The sequence below is a fragment of the Corvus brachyrhynchos genome, unplaced genomic scaffold (assembly GCF_000691975.1).
Source record: "Corvus brachyrhynchos isolate BGI_N302 unplaced genomic scaffold, ASM69197v1 scaffold28, whole genome shotgun sequence".
Taxonomy (NCBI): Eukaryota; Metazoa; Chordata; class Aves; order Passeriformes; family Corvidae; genus Corvus; species Corvus brachyrhynchos.
This window is the reverse complement of record NW_008246058.1, coordinates 5,737,284-5,764,273: the sequence shown is the minus strand read 5'-3', so window position 1 is coordinate 5,764,273 and position 26,990 is coordinate 5,737,284. Positions and strand designations below refer to the sequence as shown.

General features: G+C 39.9%; 1 protein-coding gene across 1 annotated transcript in view; it reads right to left on the bottom strand.

Moving 5' to 3' along the window:
* Positions 1-26,990, bottom strand: part of SAMD12 (sterile alpha motif domain containing 12) — a 163,170-nt gene that overhangs the window by 91,764 nt on the left and 44,416 nt on the right. The gene's annotated exons all lie outside the window — the stretch shown is intronic.

Below are 26,990 nucleotides of genomic sequence, written 5' to 3'. Positions count from 1 at the left end.
TACAAATAAAATCAATTTAAAATATAACAAGGATTAATATTGTTGCAATTCAGATATGTCTATAGTTTAGCAGCATCATTTCCCAGGATGGTGCTGTACTTCATGATTCAGCCTTCCAAATCCCTCTCAACAGCAAACTATCACAGCAAAATTGGAAAAAAATCCCCAGAGATTTCTATCAATTATATCTAAATCATTCCTGAAAAATATTTTGTCAGACTATAAAAAGACACATGCCCAAGTATAAGGAGCCTACGGTCTTTCCAGGCATTCACTCCCAGTTTGTGACTTATCTTTAGTATTACATTAATGTTGAAACACAGTCCCAGGCAGATTGTAGATGTTAAAAAAATCAAACAATCTACATTCTACCAATTTTGCTAGTGGAACTCTGACTCCATCTTTTGGGCATGGCTGTGCTATAAATAAACAGGAGCAAGGCTGTACACTAGCTGAGCAAACACTACGGAAGTATTTGGACCAAGCAGAGAACCAAGGCATCAAGCAGAATTTTACCCTAGGAAGAAAACCAAAACTTACTTTCTTTGGTCTTCACCACTGGTGTGAGGGAGTACAGGGAGGAATGTCTTGCAGCCCTCTACTGACTCTTGATTCCCACTACACACATTTGCTATCTAAAGGTGCCCTGGCCAATACCAACAAATCAAACTGGAGTTGCATTGATGCTTCCTTGAAAATTACATGTTTGGTTCACTTTTTTAAACAGCTTCAACTTTTTACCTCCTCTAGTTTTTAATTGTTAAAAATCCCTTCTTTGACTTCTCAGGCCTTATTCTGAAACCAGAAGATAGCAAAGAGCAAGTCATTCCCTCTGCAACACAGCAACCTCTGTGCTACCATTACTGTGGCTTTTGGATGAATGGTACAATTTAGCTCATCAGAAAGTGTTACTCAACACAGCAAAATAAGGCCCTTATTCCATCTCTTCCTTACAAAATAGCAAGGAGTACAGAATTTTTATAATTATTTTAATTAAAAAAATTAAGATAAATGCCAAAAATTTAAAGGGCCACAGAATATCTGCCCCAAACCAAGGAGTTAGCATCACGCCTTTCACAAACTGCTAGATTTCACTCACAAGAAGTTCCATAGGATCTTGATATGATGCAATGCAAAATACTGGGATATTACTATTAATAAAGTATAATGTTATTGATCAGACAAAAATGACAGCATTCATAGATTTTCTGCCCTTCTGTGTCTCTCAAACCCTACACGATACAGAGGATGACCTTTGATGAGGAAACCTTTCTTTGAAATCGCAAGCAAGAAGAATTCTAAGGGTTAATGCAATAACAAACTATGGAAATTAAGTCTCTTGCAGATCAATGCCAGCTGTCCAATTCCCCTGGTGATAAAGGCAGCAATAATGACTTCAATTTTTATATTGTCTTATCACACTAAAACATCTTAAAGCAATTTATAAAGGACGTACAACAGTTCAAGAGTATGGTCTGTACTGTCAAATTAGCAACTGAAAGCAAATAAAAATACAAGACACCAGTTTAAAGAGTGCCAACACGTGTCATCTTAGGGCAGGGAGTCAGCAACAGTAATCTGAAAGACAGACAGAGGCCATGCATGTCATCCAGTGGCCTCCACCTCTTTTTGGCCATGGATATAGTCATTACTCTTTCCTTCCTCCGGGCAACTCTTTAGCTCATATTCAGTTTTTCTACCCCAGCCACTGCCTTTGGAAGTTGAGTGTGCACAAAACAGAGATGTCTCTTTTCAGCTCTTGGCATGTCAGTTCCTTTGTGGCTTAGGCTCCAAGCATGATGCTATTGACTCATACTATCTATAGCAGCTTGCACAGTTTGCCTTAAATTAACTCTTTCTTGCACCAAATCCAAAGTGACATGCTGTGGCAGTGATGAGGTGAGAAAGCAAACATCCAAATGCAGCATTTCAAGAATGCAGTAAGTGACCCGAATATGAAAATTCAATCCTCCCCATACCTTCTTCCCCTTCGACACTTAAAACAACAACATCCAAGACAGAACTGGAATAATTTTCATTCCGATACTAATCATGCCTTTGAAATTATATTTTTAGCGCCTGGACCAGTCACTAAAGCCAATTAGTCACTAAGGCCAAGATCTGACAATCAGCTAATGATTTTGGATACTTCCCTGTCTTGCTTCCTGTATTATGCATATCTGAAAGAGCAATCATTTCGTGCTAAGAGCTCTGTGTTATTGAACATCAAAACCAACTGTCCAGAGAATTTGTGGAGTCTCTCTCTTTGGAAGCATTCAAAACCTGTTTGACAAGGTCCTGAGCTGTACTGTCCCTGCTTTGAGTAGATAATTGCCAGAGGTGCCTTCCAACATCCTCTGTTCTGTGAAATAACTTGCATGAAGGATCTTAATCTAAAGATCTATTTTCTTTAAAAAAACTAAGCTTAACAAAGGAAATTAATAAGAATACACAAAAGATGGTCATTTTATCAAGCAACATGGTTTAAACAGAGACCAGCTATACAGTAAAAATTGGGGGTAGATTTTTAATTTTCAGAGAGTGCAGATATATTATCAAAAGCAGAATGTGACAAAAGCAACATTTTCTAAAAGCATACACTGATCTTTTCTAAGACACAAGTAGAATGAACTTAACTACCATTGCAGGAAAATTTCCCAACACTACAGAACAGGCACAACCTCTTAGATGTAGGAGCTACCTGCCTAGAAGAGAACAGGACATTTTTTTCAAAAGCACCTAACCCAACAGAACCATAAAGGTCCCAGTGACAAACACCTAGGCCTTGTTCAAGCTAGTTGCAAGGCTGGAAATCAAATGTTTTAAACAAAACTCCACAACTCCCTCAGTATCTGTACACATCTTTTAGCACCTAAACCCCAGCCCTCTCATACTCAGGGGAGATCAGCCATGGAATGTTCTGAGACACCCTGAGGGCAAACACAAAATATAAACTACTTTCCAGCTTAATAATAGATTGATGGCCTAATTCTTTTTAATATAACTTAGCTGCTGCAGATCTCATTTGATCAAGCTGGGATTAGATGAACATTTGAATGGAGGGAGAAACATTGCATGCCACAGAACATTAGCATGAGTATAAGCATTGGTCCAATGAGGCTGGCATTGGCCCTTGAGCAAGGAAAGCGGCACAGACTGCTCTACCTAATCAGAAATGCTCAGACCTCCCTGCACTGGTGTATCCTACTGCTCTTTCCCCCACTGCAAGTTCAGAGACACGGAGGGATACCTCGCAAGAAGCCTTGAAAGAACACTTGTGACACAGGCAAATGGACAGGTGAGAAAAGGCTTATTAAACGTGTACAAAGAACTTAAGAAATCCAGGGAAATGAGCAGATAGCTAGTAAGAGGCTGATATGACACAAAACCCTGAAGAAAAGTATGAGTAATTTAAAGCTGATGAAAATGATAAACCACTAGTGGGAACAAATGATGGTGTGAAATATGGCCAAGAGAGGTGACCTTGTCTTCTGAGTACAATATAAAAGGTATACCTGATTATCAAGACAAGATGTTCAGTTTACTTATCAGCAAAACCTGAAAAAACATGAAAATGAGATTCACTAAGCCCCTAGATTATGCAAGATGAAGAATTTATCAAGTTTATACTTAAATGCTGCAAATGCCGTTTTATTCTTAGTTAATGGATTATAGTGTGCTTATCTAGTTTTTTAAACGTGGTGCTTTTGTGTTTACTTGAAATAGTCTGGTCACAGCTTTCCTCTTGCTTATACAGGCTGATTGTTGGCTTCTCTTGACTTCAGTGCTTAAAAACAAGCCTCCTTGGACACATCACGAAAGAAATTTCCATGACAGAGACACAGACATAAATATCATTGTTCAGGTGCTGGTGAGACACAGGTATAAAACACTCATCATATACTCAAGAAAGAATGCAAACAAGAACAGGCAGAAGGAAGGTATGATTTCATAGTGAGGAATGGCAAAATTATGAGAGGAGGCGAGAAAAAGAACAGTCACCTACAGAATGAGAATGGCCTTATGATGGCAGTGGAGGGAGATGAACACTGGGAAAAGAGAAGAACTATTAAACTAGGGAACTGATTTGAAAAGAGAACAAATGGATATGAATAAAATTGAGGACACTGAGTTCACAGATTATTTTTTAAAAGAAACAGCACAAATCAGAAATCAATCCAGTTTTCAGAGCAAACTTGGTATGACTTCATGATGCTTTTCTGGATAATCTATCAGATCTTCTACGGTCCTACATTTTCTGCTTTTCCCATGAGAATTTAAGAGCCCGTCTCTCCTTCTCATGCCTGTCTCATCACTAGTCAACCAGACACATCACCCACTTTGTCAACAATGCTTTGTGGTAAATCTACAGCTTTTCTTGCAAAAGCATTTAGAACTGATTTGTCTTACTAATCATTTTAGCCCTAAGACTAATGCAGACTCTTGGTAAACTGCAGCTTGCATTACCATCCTCTTTGTCCCCCTTCAGATATCTAATATGTCACTAATCAGGGAAGAATTACTTGCTTTAAAAGTAAAAATGGATTCATTTTTCATCAGACTCACCATGGCAGAAAACACCTTACTGATCTACCTGCTAGCATAAGGGCAGCTGCCAGCCTAGGCAAAGGAGATTAGCTCCCAAAATTGCTATTGGCATGTGCCTGGTACTTCTGATCCGACGAACAAATCTCAGATGGGGACCAGCTTAAACAGATAGGAAACACAAGGGATACTGGTAAAGAAATAAAGAAGAAGGAACAACAGTCTCAAATGATAGGGACCAGGAGGAGCAAAACCTTTAAGGATATTAAACATCTCCAACTGAGGAAGTTCTCCAACATCTGAGCCAGCGTTCTTTTGCTTTCTCATCCTGTTAACAAAAGCAGTAAACCTCCATGAGGCCATAGGAATTACCTTCTGGTAAAAAACATGAATGGAAGAAGCCTATGACTCCAGTACTCCAGTATGTCTCCAGTGGAAGCATAGGAAGGCTCATGTATCAATCTGCTCTTGTATCAAATTAGCTTTGGATAGGCTTTTATTTGTTAGCACCATCAAAGACAATTCTCTGTCTCTTTCTCATTCATTATTTGCTGGATCTGGATGAGACCTGCTCTATAATACAGTTTCTCAAAGAAAACACTGTCCTACTGGTCAATACATGTCCGATCAAACCCAAAACAGCAGCTATGTAAACAAAGGCACTTTCTGAATAGTATCTGTATCCCTTGTCTCAACATCATGTCTGTTTATAGTTCTGACAAGAGGAAGCCATGACCAATTTTACTTCTGCCAATAAATCTACAGTAAAACAAGCTTATTTCCATAAAACCCCTCTCAGGTCACAGTTTTCTTGCACCATCCTGTTCTTCCTCCACACTTCGGAACCACAAGCATGAACAGAATATGAAAGAAAAGTAACTCAACAGAATCTTTAACTTAGCTGCATTATCAAATATAATACTAGTAACAAACAAAACATGGCTTTGTTTCTAAATTTATTTCTGACAAACTTATTAAGATGTCAGTGTTGCATCTGTGAAGCTATTTAACTCAGATTATTTCGTTTGGTGTAACTTCCTCTCACCTGAGTGCTGCCTTTCGCAACTTCCTCTATATTCCATCATATACCACTGTCATTTTCTATTCTCTTAATTCTGATACAGTTCTTTGAGCTATGTATCTCTCCTGTTCAACGATGGTCTCTGAAATTTCAAGTCAGGAGATATCTTTCTGACACTCAGTTTTCCTTGGCTCTTCACAAGGATGCCTCTCAGCTAGCTACTCCCAGCTGCTTCTCCCCAGGCCACTATCTTTGAGGCTCCTATGCCCTTTACACAGGCTCAAGCATGTCCAACAGCTCAGTCACAACCGTGTTGGATTTATTCTACTGAACAAAACTAAAAAACCTGCAGTAATGGTGAAGTCATGTAAAAATACTGAAAGATAGTGAGTTAACAGAGCATGGATCTGGAATATTCAATTTAGGAACTGCAATTTAAAATTATGCTTATTTGTCCCTGGTAGATACTTCTAGCCAAGTAACTCAAAAGAGTCCAGGTACCTTGAAAATTAATGCTGAAGACAAAAATCCCTCTCCAGAAGTGAAATTCTCCTGACACCCAACTCCTCCCACAAATAAAGCAAGCAATTCCTGCTCCTTGACTTACCCACACATTTCCAAGGAAGTATTCAACTGCATACTTTGTGTGGGAGCACCATGCATCCTTATATTATAGAATCGTTTAGGTTGGAAAAGACCTCTCAGATCAACCGTTAACCCAGCACTAAACCATGCCCTAAGAGACACAGCCACATGCCTTTTAAATACCTCCAGGGATGGTGACTCCACTACTTCCCTAGGCAGCCTATTCCAGTGCTTGAGAAACCTTTTTGGGAAGAAATTTTTCCTAATATCCAATATAAACCTTCGCTGGTAGGGTTGTTGTGACCCATGTGCAGGACCTGGCACTTCGCCTTCTTGAACCATACACTTGGGCTTGGACCATCAATCCAGCCCGTCCAGATCTCTTTATAGAGCCTTCCTGTCCTCCAGCAGATCAACACTCCCACCCAGCTTGGTGCTGTCTGCAAACCTACTGAGAATGTCCTCAATCCTTTCGTCCAGATCATCAATAAAGGTATGAAACAGACTTGCTACAGATACATAAGAGCCCTAGTTATAAAATTTTGAATTAATTACTCTAGTGTCTAATGATTTACAGATACATTCAAAAACATTTTTATTCTAAGACAACATTAGAATACAAATCTCAATACAGAGAAGGGAAAGGGTTAATGAGAGACTGTGTATCATGATTACTGGAAGGGGTTCAGTTGGTAATTTACTGTACTGATGGGAACTATATTGATTTCTTACAAGTCTTGAGTAAAAGACTGTTAGATGGTCCTGTTTTTCAGATGAACATATTCAGCACCTGATGATTTTAATAGGAGGAAATAGTGATAACTTGAATTCCCTTCTGAAATATAAATTCAGGCACAAATCATATTACAGCACTTTTCAAGCGTACCGTAAAATGTGAGACAACCATTTTTAGTGCTCTCAGGAAGGACACAATAGGATCCACAAAGTAAATTAAGGATAAATGTAATCCTTTAGCAGGCAGTCTATAAATCCACATTGTTTGTTGTCTATACATCTGCCAACCTACTTCCTGGACATACAAAATTATATATTATCTACAGCTATATATAAAGATAATACAGACGTGTAATAATGAGCTTTTATTATATTGCACATCATATTTTTTAAGAAAAAACCCCAGGACTATTGTTTGTTGGTACCTGTGTGCTAGATTTATGGTCCCCCTATTCAAATAAACATACTCAAGGTCTTTCCTGTTCGTGATGGAGTGAGTGAATCTCTCAACACCCTTGAGTTTGTTCACCATCAGCAGGACATGCAGTTCTTCAATTTCTAGTTAATATAGTGTTGCTCCCTGTGCAACACATTATGCATTATATATCCCATTTCTTTATTAATTTGAAAAAAAACTCACATTAGATCATACTTGCTGGCAAGAGTCTTGTTAATTTATTCAAGAGTAAACATACATTCATATATTATAATGCACAGCTTCTACACAGAACAGATTTGGAAAGGGAAAGACAATTTAGAAAGCATTAGAATTGACTGAAGTCTTTAAAGCAAACTAAAACAAGAACCTTTTCTGTAACTCCTAATGGTGGACCTTACAAAAATCATATTTCTTGCAGAAAAAAGGGATCATTTATTACCACAAGAAAAATAACCACACAAAAACGCATACCAAAAGACCCCAACACTCATTCTTGAAGTGACCAACCCAAGTGGAACTGGGAAATCCCTGAAATCACACTGAAGACAATCCATTTATAAGCAAAATCTTCCACTGTTTTCAAGCATTGGGTCTGGCTGAGGCAGAGCTCATTTTCTCCTCAGCAGCCCTCAGAGCCTGTGCTTTGTAGCAGTAGCTGGGAAGCCACTGAGAACACACAGGTTTTGGCTACTGCTGAGCAGTGCCCCCACAGCATCCAGGCTGCCTTTCCAACATTTGCCCCCACGCCAGCAGGCTTGGGATGTGCAAAATCTTGGGAGAGGACATAGCCAGGACAGCTGACACAAACTGAGCAAAGTGATATTCCATTCCACATGACATATGCTCAGATATAAAAGCTAAGAAATAGGAAGAGGAAGGGAGGACATTCATTATTTTACAATGTTAGCCTCCCAGAGAAACCACTACATGTGCTGAAGTCCGGCTTCCCAGGAAGTGGCCAGACATCACTTCCTAATGGGAAGTAGAGAATAAAATCTTAAGAGTTTTTCCTCTGCTTGAGCATCACATTTTAGTAAACTGCCTGTATCTCAGCCTACGAGGTTTTTTCCATCTTACTTGCTTCCCCCGCCCTGCTGAGGAGAGGAGTGACAGAGAGGCTTGGGGGACACCTGGTGTCAAGTGAAGATCAACCCACCACAGTCATGCCTTGGAAGGAGATCTTGGGGGCCATCTGACTCATTCTGCTGGGGAAAGCCATTCCCTCTTCCTCCTCATTACTCTAACTGCCATACAGCATTTAGGCAAAAACCTACACAAAGAAGAAGTATTCGAAGCATGTTTAATTCATTTTCTGAGTTTCTTTTAATGCCAAACCCGTGGGAAGCAAGGAGGACCGATATAATGTGCACAGACAGCTTACTGTACTGCATTGCGGAAGGTCTGTGGGCCATCAAAGCTCCAGCACACCAGAATTTGAGAACTTACATTTTCTAATAAGATTTTCAAATCACTGCTTTGTTTAAAAGAAAAAGAGAAAAATTAAAATTTTATTAAATATTAAAATAAGTTTTCATATCCCAATGCTGAGGTACATACAGTATTAAAACACTTCCCAGTCTGTATCCCTAACTCCCTCCTGTTCCACATTATCTCCAAGCAGCTTTCAGTGATGCTTTCTTCCACACCCATACCAGCTTCATCCTTCATTTTTTTAATAAAAAATTAAATTGAGAAAGGTTTTGTGTTAATATTCATGAAGTTAATAATTCATACTAATAAAAATGGAAAATTAAAAGCAACATGCTCATAGGTTAAGCACTGTAGACTGCTTCGACTCTCCTCACCTCAAGGAGGAACCTGCCACATCTATCCAGATGCATGTTTTGCTCTAGCATTTCTCTTTGTGGGCTTTTAATTAGAAGCCTGGCACCTGTCAAGCTGCACACACCACCTCTGATGGGCCTTGAACTTACTGTCTATGCTGCCCATTTTATAACCAAGAGAAAGATAATTTTCCTGTTGTAGAAGTTACCTCTACTCAATTATATGCACAGTCTTGCAGACACAGGCACTAATCTGTTGCTGCATTGCTGGCTCAGTAGTACACCAAACTTTGCAGAACTCCTTTGCATTTCTTCCAGCCTTTATTACAGTAGCTGTGAGGAGAATCAGGACATAAGGATTTTATTCTGCTGGTTTATTCCTCCTATTTAATAGTTACACTTGACCTGTATAACACTGTGAGACAACAGTCATTTTGGATCAGAAAAAAACCAGATACCTAAGCAACAAATTATTGTATGCAACTCATCCCTATAACATAATCCAGACCTTATTTTTTTTTAATTCTGTCCTCTGTACCACAAATATTTTGCTCAACAATAACAATAATATTAATAATAATGATGCAACTCTGATGTGCAGGAGTCTTACCAGAGGCAGCAGCCTAGCACTGTGGCCCAGATGGAACGTGCAGCCCAGCCCCTGGCTCTAGCTTTGGGTCTCATTCTCCCAAGCAAAAATAAAAGCTCATTTTCCACTACAAAGTGCAGGAAAATGTTGTGTGACCTTTTTTATAAAAATAACTGCTATAGCTAGGAGCAAGGGAGCTCTTCCAAAAAGAGGGAGACAGGTCATCTTCAAACTACCAGTGGAACGTGCTGTGAGGCCCAGTTCCTGCTCCAGGCCAGGGGGCTGGCCCCCAGTTCTGCCAAGCTGAGGCTGCACTGACCTTGCTGTGATACACTTGGGAATCTGTATGCAGGGTGCAAGGGCTCCAACCTCTGTCAACTTCCAGCCTCTTTCCAAGACCAGACACAGAGAACCCACTCCAGCCCTCCCTTTCCTACGTGCTAGGGAAAGGGCCAACTGCCCAGGTGGATAGTTTGGAGGCAGGATTTGAAAGCCATCAGCTTGAAGGGGAAACCAGACTTATTTTCCTTTCTGCTTTTCTGCTCACATTGGGACCATTTTGGGCATGCATAAAGAATCAACTGCAGGCACTGAGGTAAATCATGGCTAAAATAAAAAGGGAAATGGGATGATCAGGTGCCTCCAGGCTTTTTCAGAAACCACACAAGGGACTGTTCTGGATGATAATTTAGGAGTTCACTTTTCAATCCAGAGCATCACACCTAGGTCCTGAGTTAGGCATAATGGGATCTGTGTGTGTCACTCACTCTGGCTGTTCAGCAGCAGATGTCTAAAAAAGAGCTTGGGACAAAATACTCTCTCATTCTCAAAAAGCTTGTAATTTAGCAACTAATTAACAAAACCAGAGTTGGCTAATTTTAGCTACAGCTGAGCCTAAGGTCAGTGGATGGCTTCCAGTGACTATAGCAATACTTGGAGCTGCTTGTGAGAGGAATCTCACCAACATTTTAAAATGGCAGAATAATTCTGCCATTTCCAATGTGATTTGATTTAGCAGGAAGGGGCAAAACAAGAAAGAAGTGCTGCAAGGTAAATCAAACTAATTAAAATGAGACACTCATTAAATGATGAGGCTAATTCACAATCAGAGCCACCTAGCAGTGAAATGGGTGATTCTCAGGTCCTTATGGTCTTGAAATGGAAGTTTTGGAAGAGACTGCTCAGAGGAGCTGAGGTTATTGGGGTCTGCACAAGAGGGAGGCAGCAGTACTGGAGGGCTCTTTATCTCTGCATTAGATCTAACATTCAAAAAGGCCTTGGGAAAAAAGTGTGTGACAGAGTAAAAGGAAGAAAAGGAAATTCATATAAATCAAAAAAAGTATCAGTAAACTCCCAAACCTCAGGTAATACGGGGTGATTTTTTGCTTTATATTAAATTGTCTTTCTGATAGCTTCAGTGGGTTTTCTTTCTACTATAAACTAAATTTTTCCTTTCAGAGAGAACAGCAAACATTAAATCACTGTATTATGTATGAATCTTCAGTTACACCTTGTTTTTAAGAAAGAGTAGATGGAGAGGACACATTTGAATGCATGACATGATCCACCTTTAAGTCTTTCTTTAAAGAGGCACTGAGTTGAACAAACACTAATCAACCAATAAAATCAGATTAGAGAAAAAGCAACAACTGTGGCTAGTGAACGTATTATAACCCTTATCGACAATTTGCCTGTAGTAATTTATATAGAGGAGAAGACTGGAAACTATCATCATGGAAATTTCCTGCAGTAATACTGCAGACTAACCCTCTAAGCAGACCCAAAGGGCAGATGTCACTGTTGAAGCACAGTGCTTTTACCCACAGAATAGCATTAGGAACCAGTGATACAGTGGTTAAGTGCAAGGTGAGACACTTTACTGATGCAAGAGGGACTATTCTGACAGGTTGAATGAAGATGCTTTCACTCATATCAGAGCTCAGACACAAATATGCGAAATCATTTTTCCACTGGTTTATACACACACATACAAAGAAGACAGAGAAGAAAAACATTTTCAGCCTGGCAAAACTTTTCTAAACCACAAGAATCTAGAGAATGTTTTCTGAGTACTAGCACTGAGCCACAAATTGAATCCTCAGTCAAGTACTAAATTGTTTATCTTCATCTCCATTCATTACCTTGCACTCAGTCTTCAACACAAAGGCCAAATCATTTTAGGGTTAGTTTCAAATGTGATTTTGGTTATGCACAAAACACAATTTCTTGTTTCTATGTGATAAATAAATATTTGGGCTTAACTCTCTTTCCTGGGTTGTAGACACATGTCTTATGAAACTCCAGCAAGTAACAATGTTCACATAGCAAGAGCTGAATAGCAGCAGTACAAACCAAAAAAAGTGACAACAGATACTCAAAAATTATTTACTTCATCTTCCAGATTTAAATTCTAAATCAAATATCCAGATATGTAAATACTCTTCCCTCAATTCACTTATATTTTTTTGTAATGTTCTCCTTTGAGTCATCTTTGTCATACACGTTTTGCTTGGTTTTCCTCACAATTTTTTTTCTGTTTTCTTCCCACTGGAACAAATTCTTTTTTCCAGTTTTCTCACACTGCAAAGCTTCCCTGGTTAAGCCATATGTGAGCACTGACAGTATGAATTCCTGTCAATACCGCTGAATTAAATCAGCTGGATGGTAAGTAGGATCACAGCTGTCTATAGATTGAAGTATCAATTACAAATTCTGCAGCACAGTTGCATAAGAAGCTGATCTAAATCAAGTTATTTCCAGTCTGCTCCCAAGCAATTTTCTGATGATCTTTGAAGATGGGCAAGCCAAGATTCTTTCTGCAACATACAGCAAGGCATGGGCACTCCCAGACATGGCCTCAAGACCTTGTATCTGCTCTCAGCAGCCATGTCCTACTTAAACAGTAAGGATGAGATCACATAAGATCTATTCCTAACGGTGTAAGAAACATTTTTGTTATTCAGTGAGCAAGAAAAGACCTGGGATCCTGGTGAATATCAAGCTGAATGTAAGCCAGCAATGTGCCCTTTCAGCAAAGAAGGTAAGCAGCTTCCTGGGCTGCAGGAGGACAGCATTTCCAGCAGGTCAGAGGAGGTGATCCTTTGCTTCTACTTGACCCTGGTGAGGGTGAGGCCACATCTAGAATACTGTGTCCTGTTCTGAAATCCCCAGTACAAGAGAGACATAGACATATTGGAGCAAGTCCAACAAAGGACCACAAAGATGATTAATAGATTGGGGCATCTGTAAGTTAAGGAAAGGCTGAGAGAGTTGATATTGCTCAGCCAGGAGAAGAGAAGGCTCAAGGGGAGCTTTCCAACATGTGTAAACACCTGACATAAGGAATAAAGAGACAATGGCCACAAACTGAAACACAGGAAATTCCATTTAAATGTAGAGAACCTTTTTTGAGTGTGCTCAAACACTGGAACAAATGTTCAGAAAAGTTGCTGAGTTTCTATTCTTGGAGATACAACTCCAAGGACACAGGAGGCAGGACACAGCCCTGGACAATCTGCTCTAGAGGCCCCTGCTTTGAGCAGGAGGTTGGACAAGATAACCTCCAGAGGTGCCTTCTAACCACAGTGACTATGATTCTATTCCATGAAGGTACAGAGCTGCAAACCAGGCTGCCTGAACTTCAGGCAAGGTCACAACTAGCAGGTACTGAATACAAGAGTCTTACATAATTTGTATATGGATGTATTCAATTGAAATGCGCAAACCAAGGAGTCAGGTGCAAACATACCTACCTACATGGAACCTCCCTCAAAATTGTTTAGATACAAGTGTACACCACCTGCAGTATCCCTCAGCAGCAGCATCATCCAGACATTTGATTTCTCTAAAGAAAATGCTATAAGTAGCAAGGTTAGAAAGGCAGAAGGATGGCAGCTATTAGGCTTGTAATGAGGGATTTTTCAGCCCTTTGAAGCTCACCTGATGTCACACATTCTGAAATGAGGACTGCATCTGGTTCCAAGAACATCCATTCTCTACTGCTGTCCACTCCATTAAATTAACCAGTGCCACCAAGGTCCAGCTGCTGTAACTCAGTTGTACTATCAAATCACCCCTGAGATTTCATGAGATGATACTGGCCTGGGCCACTCAACAGTTCCTCAGAAACTTCCAGGTATACTTCAGGAATGAGCAGAGACTGGGGGCTATTTCCCACAGGTGGCATGAACACAGTCACCCTGTCCTTTGGAGTAAGAACCCCTAGCAGCATGGGCACGAGTTGTCATAACTCCTTACTAACTAGCCTCAGTGTCAAATGATGTTTGAGGAAACATCACTGACATCAACATGGCAACATTATGGAGCCAGAAGTTCTTTTGGCAAAACCCCACCAGCTCTACTAACATAGTACATCTGCTGCATAAGGGTTTGTTCAATCTAAAAAGACAAGAAGACTTCCAGAATTCATTCACTCTTTCTGAAAAGTAAAAGCATAAGCTGGTTTCTCAGAAATCAGAGGAGAGACAAAATTATTTCCGTCCTCATGAATTCTATGTGTCCATTGGCACAAGCCAGAGAAGCTGGAAAGGATTTCCTCTGCTGTTTCTAACCTGTTCTACACTTCTAAATGACTTGGTTCTCTCAACAGGGAAAATGATGAAAAGCAGTGGGAAAGAGATGTCTGGTTAAATTTTTAATGACTATGGCAATTCTATGTAGATTTAAGTTTCACTTCTAGGCATTTTAAGGATTCTGCTGGCTTTAGGCCATGTCTCAGGTCTTACTTGTGAGAAAGTTGTTCCAACATTTTCAAATACAGGAAATGAGAAGGAGAAAGAGAAGAGGTGTAAATGACTGGGATACTGTGTTTGAGGAAAGCAACACATTTCTCCAAGGAATGGTGCTTCTGCAAAGTCCTGGAAGAGACAATGTGTGAAAAAGAGCCCAAAAAGCAGTAATGTCAAGTCCAATTTTGGATTACTTCTGAAGGGCAACATGCTGCATATCACATTGCACTAGTCAGAACAGCCGTCAAGGATTTTTACACATATATTCTGCCTGATTCACAGGGACCATTAATTATAGGTGTAGGATATGCCTGTGTCAGTTCACTTGTAATTCTTGGAACACCTTTAATGTCTTCTGCAATCCTGACCTCTAAGCCAGTACTGTTTCTCAAGCACTGTCAGGACACATGGAAAAAATGCTATTGGTTTCCTCCCACCCGCAAGCACAATTAGACCACTGGCACAGTCTCCACAGGAACAGCTTTACAGCAAGGGCAATAAAAGATCTGAGAAAGGAAGACTAATAAAAAGCTGTTACTTCTAGAGATAGGCACCAGGTTTTGGTCTCTACCCAAGCACAGTAACTAACGGGATATCGTTCCAGACTTGGGATAAACACTATGTGATCAAAGTAAATCACATTCCTACAACTCCGCAGACAAACACCTTTGTCAGAGTAACTTCCCCAGTACTGGAAAGCACCTCCTCTTTGCTAGCCAAGAGCCTCTTGCTGTTACAGAGTGGCTGGGTAGCAGCAGAGTTGCTACAGGACTGCTGTAAGAGACAAGAAAACTACTCTGCTGTCACAAAAGTGGTCAACACAAAGACAGCTCTTAATGGTTTGTTCTGTCAGTGTTCCCAAATGGTACAAAGCTGTTAAAAAGAAACACTGCCACTTCCCACTCTAAGTTTTTAGATTCACCACAGATAATTTCATCAAGCTTTAAAGCACCACTCTTACCACTGCAAAAAGTTTACCTGGAGAAGTGATGAAAGAAGTTAAAAAGTACCACAATGCCGGGACTTTAGAAAGGTCCTGACTTACACCCACAGACATGCTGACAAGAACATTTACATCTACAGAGAGAGGAGCATCTCCTGAGATGAGTCTGAACTTGCAGCATTTTGGGACTGCCAGGCATTCAATGCACTCCCCAAGTTTGCAAAACCCTTCACTGAACCCTTGTCCAGAAAAGAGAATCAATTCAAGTCTGCCTTAAGAAGTCCCAGAACAATCAGGGAAAATGGCTTTTTTAGAGAGCAGCTAACCAGGCTCTTAACATAGAAATGTTTCTTGCTATGACTGACTTCTACAATGTAATCAAGAGTTTTCTGAAAGCAAGAGAGACCTGCACTTCAACATGCAGTATCAGATCACCTCAGTTACAAGAAACCACCACTATGAAATGAAGTGATTTTAAAAAGAGAGAGAGAAGGACTCCTATTTCAAATCCAGAAGGGGTTAATGGGAAATCCATGTTCTTAGATAAGAAATTTTTTTTGTGTGATAAAGTAAAATGTTGCTCCATATACACTGTTGTGGTTTAACCCCAGCTGGCAGCTCAGCACCACGCAGCCATGGGATGGCGAGAATGAGGGAAGGAAAAAGCCTTGTAGGTTGAGACAAGAACAGTTTAATAACTGAAATTAAGTAAAATATAATAATACTGATGATAGCAAAATATACTACTACTACTACTACTACTAATTGTAATGGGAAAAAAATAAAACCCAGGAAAACAGGTGATGCTCAGTACAGTTGCTCACCACTCACAGACCAACGCCCACCTCATTCCCTAGCAGCCACTGACCCCTCCTGGCCAATTTCCCATGTTTATATACTGGGCATGATGTTTTATGGTATGGAAGGAATATCCCTATAGCCAGTTCATGGCTGTTCTGGCCATGTTCCCTCCCATCTTCTTGTGCAGATCCTCAGGGACACAGCTTGAGACACTCGAAAGTCCTTGACCTGGGGCAAGCATTGCAAGGCAACAACCAAAACACCAGTGTGTTACAACATTACCCTCATAGTGAAACCAAATCACAGCAATGTACCAGTGACTAAAAAGAAAACAAACTTTGTCCCAGCCAAAACCAGGACAACACTTACCTACCTGAGTGTGAACTCATACAAAGTGTTACTCATAACTGAGGCATTCACAGTCTCATCATACTGTACAGCGTCAGTTTTAACCGTTATGTACAAAGTTATTTTCACATAATTCTTGTTCTCTATTTGTTATGGGGCCTGCTTGGATATTATGACAGTTGTGCCTCAAAACAGAAAGAGAGGAGTATAAAACCATCAAATGACAAATACAATGACATGTCAGGATACTACTTATTATTCTTAATAATAAAACCACAATAGGTGTTCACATTAAAGCATTTTTATTGCAGAGTCCTAAGGCTGTCCAAAGCTAGAACAGCATTTACTTAAAATGGCTAAATTATTTCTCTATCAGTTACATTTCTATCTTCTCTCACTGATTCTACAATGAAAAAAATGAGCTGTCTCCAGTGCCTTTCTTAAGAATCTTTCAATCAGGTGATACTGTTATTTTTTATCCTTTATTATTATTTTTGGATTGTGGTAAAAACCCAAACAGTGGAAAGACAAGTATAACTTTTCTGAGCTTTCTTGTCACCCTAAAAGAAGAATAAAGAATTTGCATCACCTCTAAATGCTACATTCAGTCCAGCGGTGGTGTGGCAGGAAGGCTGTAAGTCCATAATTTCTCCTTCCATTATGTTCTCTTTCTAACATAGTCTTAAATACTTAAAGGAATTGGAAACATTATTGGTTGAGGTAGAGAGCTACAGTCCAGGTTTTTCTTGTTCTAACTTGGGGTCACTAAAGATTTCTGTGACTCCACAAGCTTCAGCAGCACATGGTTTTGGATAAGAGATATTATTCACATCACCACAAGGTTTGAAAGCAATATGGCACCTCTAACAAGAGATGTAGAAAATTTTTAAGTTACAGCATCACACCCATCATTGTATTGTTGAGAGGCAATAGTCAATATAGTGTGACCACAGCTACTCCATTTTACAAAGGCAGAGAGCCCTGGCTGCCTCCTTGCTCAGAACCTGCCTGACTCCTGACTTTACAGCTCTGTTAAACTTCTGCCTGACACCTGGCAAAGACAAAGCTCCCCTCTCCAGGGGTCAATTACACTGAACATTTCCAGTACATGACCACAATACAGCTGCCTGAGGCATGACTGGGGACCCATCAGGACAAAGGTATGATCTCCCCACCAACCTGAACTGCACGGGATGGTCACAGTTGCACGCTAATATTTAAAATTGGAGATTGAAATCCTGCCTGGATGCCCCTGGAGCAGGAGAGAACACATCAGTCTGTACTGAGCTACTGCATTACTGGCTGTATGAGTTACAGGGAACTACTTAGAACACTTAGTATGCTTGCAAGAATTTAAAGAGGACATAGGAGCATCCACCCCTACTTTGTGGAAGGCAAATCCAGCCCACATCTAAGTTAATACACTTCCAGTGTGGTTTGACAACCAGATGACACATAAAGTTTAGTCACAGGGCTTGTTAGTGCAAAACAATTTGAAGTTGAGTTAAACTAATTTGTTATCCATGTTGGGCCACTGCAGTTGTAATCAGTTTAAGGACTTCTCAATAACTTCCTACAAAGGACAATTACATGACTCGTCACTGTGGTTTACATAAAACAAAACAAGTTCCATATTCCAGCTATGATTTTGGTCCAAGGTCAAATTTGGCAACTTCACTTTTCTGCACTCAAGAAAGCCATTAGGTATTGAAAACCAGCAAGCTGCGTGCTTGTTTTTTAAAAATCACATTATCAGTCTAGAATTAGGAAGTCCTCAAATTCTTTGGGAAATCTGTTTAATCATTTTGATATATTTTTGAGAGATTCTATCAAAAGGTACTGCCTCCCACAGTCTCTTACTACCAATTGTAACTACAGGTTTGTACAAGAGAGTGTTTCAGACTACAATTGTTTATACTATTCTTCTACTGTGGGTAATTCACTGAGGTACAGAATGGATCCAGCACATCAAAGCTTCTGCTACACAAAATTGTTAATGGCACTGCAGTTTACAGTGTTTTTCTGCCAGATGGATGATCATATTGGTGTAACAGTTCCCAGCAATTCTTGCAAGTCAGCAATAGACTGCACAAGATTTAGTGGATGCTGTTTAACTAGAGCTTGCTTACATAAAGAGTATGCAAATAGTTGCTTACTACTGAAGGATTCACTCAGATGGAATGTAAAAAACCATATTCTACTTTGGCTTATGTGTTCAAGACTACTATGACTAAAAAGAGATAAAGTTTCCATCTTTTTTCTGTAGGATGTATTCTGACATCTGGCATTCCAGAACAAGCAATAAATGCTCAGATACTGTAATTGTTATTTTACTGACAACGAACTATCTCTCTAATAAAGGAGAAAAACAAACAAACAAACAGAGAGTCAGCCCTGAAGCACACCTGGTGAAAATAAACAGTCTGTCAGGGAAATGAAAGCCAGGCGTCATTCATCAAATTCAACAAAATAAAAAGGCTCTGTGAGCTCTTCAGAAGTGGTGTCTCTGAAGGTCAGAACTGGATTGCAGCAGTAGGGATTTGTAAGTAAATGCTGCAAGTTCTTCGAAGCTAACTTCCATCAATGTTGACAGAAATATCTCAATCTGTGGTTGTTCAGCATATAGAAGAGAAGGCTCCAGAGAGACCTTATTGCTGCCTTTCAGTACTTAAAGGGGGCCTATAAGAAAGACGGGGTCAAACTTTTTAGTAAGGCCTGGTTTTTAACCTGGAAGAGAATAGATTCAGACTAGATATAAGGAAGACATTTTTTCAGTGAGGGTGGTGAAAGAGTGGAACAGGTAGCCCAGAGACACTGTATATGTCACATTCCTGGAAACATTCAAGGTCAAGGCTGGACAGGGCTTCAAGCAACCTGATCTATTTGAAGGTGTCCCTGGCCAAGTCAGGGGGGGTTAGACTTTCGGGATCCTTATGGGATGACCTTTAAGGGACTCTTACAACCAAAACTATTGCATGAATCAAGCACCACAAACCTGGATCATGTATGAAAAGTGAAAGAGACTCACAAGAGCATTTTGGTTGCATTTTCTGCTCATTCAGGGCATTTTCTGGACAAAAGAGTATTTGTGCCATCAACTAATCCAGAAAATAAAATTTTTAATGAAAATACTAATGAAATAGCAATAAAAACAACAATCTCAAGGGACACACAGTTTTGTAATTCATCAGCCTGGTGGGTTTTTGTTTGTTTTTGTGTTTTGTTTGAGTTTTTTTTAATACTTTTATTACTCCCTTGCATCTTTAAATATTCTTTTCTTCTAGTACAAAACACACCACCACCAGCACACGCGAAGTCAGTGTTAAAGCTGCACTTCTCAGATCTCAGAAAATGTCAGCTTTCAGGTTCCATGTCCTTTACTCATACATATTACCACAGAGATTTGGGATATGTGTTCAAATAGAGGCTGCTCAAACACACGAGTTATGCTACACCGTGCAAGACTGTGAACACCAAACTGTTGGAAGGCAGGAAGGTATTAGGAGGAAATATGCTCTTCCTGTATCCACACTCCTTCCTAAGCATTACCTTTGGACAAAGAGAGGATTCTAGGCTAGATGCATCTTCAGCCTGATGTAGCACACTCATTACTACAGCTAGGTCACTGCTTTAAAGATGCAACTAGAATAGATTTGAAAACCATCTATACTTAGCTTTGAGAGAGAATCCATGAAAATCATTACACACAAAAACTGCATATACAACACATTTTGCGTAAGAAATAAAAACTACTGCTAATTATTTTCTGTATAAGGAATGATAGTGTATTTCTAGTTTGAAAAATTCATTGTTAAATAAACCAATATGAGAAGAAAATTAAAGCTTCCATAAAAGTATACACTTGATCCACAGAATAGCAACAGTTCCTCTAAACACACATTCCCTTTACAGACAGAAACGTGCAACGCAGACAAATACAGAGACTTGTAACAATGAGCAATTACATATATTCCTTACAAAAGAGACCAAATACATGTTTTGGTACACACAAACAGCACAGGTGTCAATGACTATGATTATAGCTGCTTGACACCTTTCATAATCATCAAGTGTTGCTGAACCTCAACCACTGGGGCTGAAAATTTCCATGTTAGTTATTTTAAATCAGATTGATTTTTTAGGCCTAATTATTGTTACCAAAATTTCAATGATTTTCATTACAAGGTCAGGGAAAATATTTGCAGTTCAGTTAAAAGAATTAAGTAACTGTTGGGAAGAAGAAAAATATCGCAGAGTTTCTAACTGGAAAGCACAACTTGATAGTAAGCCTTTGTGCCAACATACTATCTTCATGAAGATCAATGTAAACTTGTTCGTGTTAGAACCTTCAAAGCATTTCAGTCTGCAACCACTCAACAGACCCACTCAAAGAGCCATTGCAAGAGACTGTGCATGCTCCAACCCCAGGTTAGGGACAGAGTCATCCAAGCCAGGTAGTGCCTTTGTGGAGCTGGATACAATGAGAGAACTGTGACTCCTGCACTTCTAAAGGTTTCCACTACTGGAAAGGAAGATTGTTCAACAGAAGGACAAAAAGTCTCAAAACAGAAGAAAAAAGAGGCTAAGCCTAGGATACAAAAATGCTGGAAGGTCCCAGTTAGGTCCTGAATTTGCAGTGCTTTGAATGGACATTAATCAGTACCTGAAACAGAAGATACTTCCTCTACTGTCAGCCAGTTGCTGCAAAATTCACTGGCAAAATAAAGCCCACATTGTCCTCCAGTGACTGGTCCCTGTAGAAGATTAGAAACCATCACCTACATCTCTAATCACTGTAAGCAGTCAGGGACAGCTCCACTGAATTAGCTCTGATGATGAGCAATGTGGGAATCAATGCAGTTCAACATTTTCAGTTGAAGTTGCAGTCTGCAGGTGCACATGAATTGAAGAATGTATTCCTCCACTGCAGTATCACAGACCATTGCCTCAAAGCTCCACCTCGCTCACAGCCCAGAGAGAAGACTGCTCATGAATACTCCATGTGATCCTTCACTAGCCTGAGAGCTGTGCTCAGGCAAAGCTGTGCTATGCTGCAGCAGTGCAGATATAAAAATTACGAGGCCCAGGAAATTAAGACTCAGATGATTCAGTTTCTCTTTCAACCATTTATGCAGAAGTTCAAGATTTAGCTTTATAACAGAAAAAAAAAAAAAGGAATCTTGTACAGTTTACAGACAATATTCTCTGACCTAAGTAGGTAACTGTTTCTGCTTTTGTCAAAGAAAATTCACACCAAAAGTAAAATCTCCTGGAAGCCTAGTCATTGAACAACTTTTCTGAATGGACATCAGAGAACACCTGAACTTCACAATCTGAATCCCTCAAGAGTTTTTGCAAAATCTCAAACCCTGAGATTATGTAGTCTATTTAAACCCAAAGAATCCATAAACCCAGAAAAAAAGCACGGGCATTTGCACAACTAGAATATACTCTTGCCTAAAAATGTAACAAACATAGCCAGTGTGAACCTTGCTTTCTGTCAGATTGATTTGATGTCTGCACTTTGCAGCTCTAAGTCCCATCCCAGCAACACACTTAGATCAGCAAACCTTATGGCAATACTGTATGTAGCATATGGAGGCCAAACATAGTTCCATGGCTAAAATCCTGATCTGATCCAGGCTACATTAGTTGATGGCCACACATTTCTGATCAGAAAACACACTCGAAGGGTTGTGCTTTCAGAAGAAACAGTCTTCAATAGTTATTTTTCATTATCATTTTTAGGACAGTGCAAGAGCCACTTCTGAAGTGATACATGTCAAGAAATTCCCAGGCAACAGCTCAAGAAGTCAGAGTCTCCTACCAGACTGCAGGTTCTGGTACCTGTTCCAGCAAAAGAGTATCACATGCAGCTTCAGCAGCAAATGTTTATCTGCTCTAAGAAGAATGGGTACATAGACCTGGAAAACAGATGGTATTAACAGGCTATGTGGGGAATCTTGTACAGAAATGATGCCTAAGAACAGAATTAAAGGAATGGTAGTTATGTGAGCATGCATCAGCATTCAACTGGGCTCGTAAGAAATATGTAATAGATTGCTTACAGACATCATCTTTGCACATCACATTTGGTACATTTGCAAAATGCAAGTCACAGGAGAATTCAAAGAGAAGACAGACAAGAACTTCAAATCTCAGATTTAGATTTTCCATACTATGTGTATCTAGCCTAGCTTGCTCTCTGATCAAACACAGGAAAATATAAGAGATTCAAACGATAGGAGAGAGCTGCCAGGAAAATACCCCATAGTTTCCTAAGTTCAGGTACTTACTCCAAATGCGATGGTTACAACAGGGCTATATCTAGTAGTATGCAGGACTGCTCACATTCAGCCTGAAGTGCGAATGCCTGTGTATCAGAAGTTTTACCCTAGACCTAGTCTGACCTACTGATTGAACAAGTAGGAAAAAACATGTGTTTTTTCCTGTGTAAGCACAGGAAGAAAAATTGGTAAATTGTTTTACCTGTAGTTTTGCTAACTAGTTTCTTCTACTATGTTGGGTGCCTAATTCAAGGCTCACATGAGCTTCTGAGGGGTGTTTGCTTCTAAAGGCATAGACCCTCAAGAAGCAGAAAAATAAAACTGCAAATACAAATCATCCCCTACCCAAATTCACACAATGAAGTTGCAGAGTGTGCTGAAATCTAGAGATTGCAGATACTTCTGCTGAAGGACCACTGTGACCATGCAGCCTGGGTACTGCACGTACACATGCTTACCATGTGTTTTTCCACCCACCTTTCTCACCTTTTGAAAACTCGAATTTGTTAGTCTACCCTTTTTTCTGGTAAGTACTTCCACTGCTAAATGACCTGCAAAGCCAGGATTCATTTTCCAATTACTGAATCACTCAAGCTTCCAATTTCAGCTTTTGAACGCACACTGTTGTCCTGCTAAATCCCTATATCCAGTTATCAAGTCACCTATCAACCTTCCTTTCAGCAGCTTCATCTCCTGTAACATGACAACACAAGGCTCACCTTCCAGGCTTGGGAAAAGGCTGTGCTCTGCTTTCTATCTACTTCTACTCTTAGAATTAAAACATCACAACTGGACACAGCATCCTTGTAGATTTAAGCAGCCTGACCTGTGTACATTACAACAATCCCTGCTATTCAATTCAACTTTTATAACAAGAGATTACATTAGTCCCATTAGCTCTTCATTTAGAGTACATGTAATGTGTCTACCTACACTAATTCCCAACTCATCTTCCTTGACAGTCTGCTTTCCAAGGGAGAAGAGGCTGTACCTGTGGGATGAAGGGGTTTCTCATATACTGCACTACATTTGGCTCAATAAAACAAATTTTCTCAGAACAATTTAGCTGGATTATTTATACCACACCTGTACCATTAACCCACCCTGCTGACTGTTTGCTACCACATCAGCTGCTACACGTAGGCAACCAACACAGAAAGGCTGAACGACGCTGCACAACCAGCTAAACCAGGGGACACCAATAAAGGCCCTTTTCAGTAGTGTCTCCCTACTGCGTGCAGGCATCTGTCAATGAACCAGCCTCATTCCAGCATGCAGCATATGGAATTAAAAGGCCATGTTTAATTAAGATGTCATGTGATCCTAAGCTGTACTCTTTCGGGGCAAAAAAGGTACTGTATTCTGCATGCTAGCTGTTAAATACTAAACTTGTACCCTTGCCAATGGTAAAAAAACAAAAGAAAGAAAAATGTACCAGGTTAGTTTGACAGGCTGAGCATCAAGATAACTGGTATTACCTATACAGTGCAATTCTTTGTTGACAGAAGCCCAAATTAACTGTTCCATTCTTTTAGCAGAATTGGTGAGAGGCTAACAGGTCTGTAGCTCCTTGTGTTGAGAGTAATAAAAAAATCGCAGACCACCATTTATTAACAGAAAGAAGCTTTCTCCATGAGATAGACTTGGAATGAGTCGCTATGATGTGAGTCTGCATATGGCTTAATGTGACATAAAAAAGGACTGCACACATCTGTGAACGGCAAATTCAGCAGTAGATTAGCCTAGGATAATGGTTACAGGTGACATTCATCACAATCAAGCTGTCTTTTGTTTGTATTTGATAAGCCAATATATGACAACCTTTATCTATATGCACAGAGCATCCATAAACCAATGGACACAAGCAATTTCGCATGGCAATTCAACTAGAGCTTGACAGTGGATTGGACTGCAGTACTTCATAGGTTTGATATGTTCATAACAGATTGTCACATTCCTGGCATTTCTCCAGACAGTGTTTATACTTAAAAACAGCAACAAAAAATTGGAACATTCAACAAACATTTCCTTACAGGCCATTTGGGATCATTGCACATTTGGCACTGTTTTTTGAATAACGTTATTAATCCATCTTCAGGTTCTGAGATGTTATATTTAGATCAAGAAGAAGTACTGTAACATAAAAACTACATAACCTATGCAAAACAAACATTAAAAAGTATACCTTCGAAGTTATAGTCGAGGAAAACCTTGATTAAATAAAACAACTATGCTGACATTCAAAATTCAACTGCACACACTCCTGGACAACCTGTTCTAGTTGAACCTGCTTAAGCAAGGGGGTTGGACTAGATGGTTTCAAAAGGACATTTCTAACCAAAACAGTTACAGAGTCTGGTGATTGTGACCTGCAAACAGATACATCAAGTCAGCAATTCCCTGCACCCAAAAGAATATGCAGAGAAAGTGACTTGAGTTTATTTATACACATAAACTTGTTTAGGGGATCAAACATTTCAGTAAAAAACCTCCCTGTAATCACAGCACAATGTCACCAGGGCCTGTGCAATGCAGGTGCCCTGTCAGTACGGCTGACAGGACTGGGATTACATTGACAGCTTGTCTCAAACACATGGCACACTGACAAAAGATACACATTTCCTCAAGGGCATCATTGTTCGTCATTTCACAAAACAGAACAAAACCTCAAATTCCCCTTGGGAGAGCATTTGGGTTTTTTATTCAGTGATTAAGAAGCAACACTTTTGTCTATGGAACTTGGAGGCTTCTCTTACCAGCCTGGCAGGCAGGAATTCCTCATGCTTCAAGCAGAAATACTGGGAGCAGGGTAAGGTCTGCACAGCCCAATGGGTTGCAGGCTCTTGAGAGTCTGAAAACTACGGGACAGCTCATGTTTTGACATGATTTTTTGTTTTCTCTGGTTTTCTTGGTTTTTTATTCAGGTTTGTTTGTGGTTTTTTTCCCTATCCTTTTCTGCAGGGTTAAAAGACTAAAATCAAGACTAAAGAAAGACTGAAATCCACAGCAGACTGCAGCCACTGAAGAACAGAGCGCCTGATTTTCAGCAGCAACATAGCTATCAAATATAAGCACTCATATATCGCATTAAGGTACATAGTAGCTGTAGTTAACAAGAAACCATCAGAATAGGAGTCCCCCAAGTTTTATCTGAGGCCAAACACTTAGTGTTGATTGCTATATAACAAGAAATTGCCTCTAATAAGTACTTTGGGGCTCAGTAACATTAATGAAACCTCAGGGGAAGACGGTATTCTGTCGTGGTTTCTTTTAAGGAGTCACGTCTTTAGTCCACCTTGTTAAAAAAGTTTATGGATAAATCCATATGCACACGCTTCAGACCAGTCCTGAGGTTTTGTCTCAGTAGACTCACATCTGTAAGTGTGGGGTTTCGGTTCACAGATAACAGAATAAATTAAAAGATATAAGTTCCTCGCAGTTGATTCCTCTTTCTGAGAATAAAGCATTTATCTGGATGCACAGAGAAGGACAGGAAGCCTTCTTCTGCATTAGTTCAGTGCTGGTCACCACCAGGATCTGAGAAATCAGAAAAAAACTTCTCAGGGTGTGCAGATCCTTGCTGGGTGAAGGAATGAAAATAAATTCCTGAATGCAATAAGGGCTTGGACAGAATCCAGCCGTTTTTGGGGGTTTTCTTCATTCTGAGAGCTCCTTCCACAGAATCTACAGGAAAATTCTGGAGCTAGGTCCTTACATGTTTGCTGAAAAGCCAGGTATTTGCGGCCTCCCCGCAATGTGCATTCTGCTATAACAAGGATGAAGCTCGGGGTCAGGTGCACTGCCCCGGACACTGTCAGACTTTCAACCTGTTCAATTAACTATATCAAATCAAACAATTTCCACAAGCACTGAGAGGCTCTTCCTTTTAGTGAAAGCTATTCCTTTGGCAAACCCTGACTAGTAGAGGGCAGCTGCTTTAGCACTTCAGCAACCAAAACGAAAAAAAAAAAGCAAAAAAAAAAAGCAGCTTTGGATTTTATTTTTATTGTAATATGGGGGAGGTAGAGAAGGGAGAAATCCTTTCTCCCCCGGTCTCTTTGCTCTCTGCAAAAGGCTCAGCTAGCTAGGCTGGCATTTCCAAAACCAGAATCAAAGAGTGACATGACAGACGAGGCGCTGACAAGCTCATTAGCAGAGCGGGGAG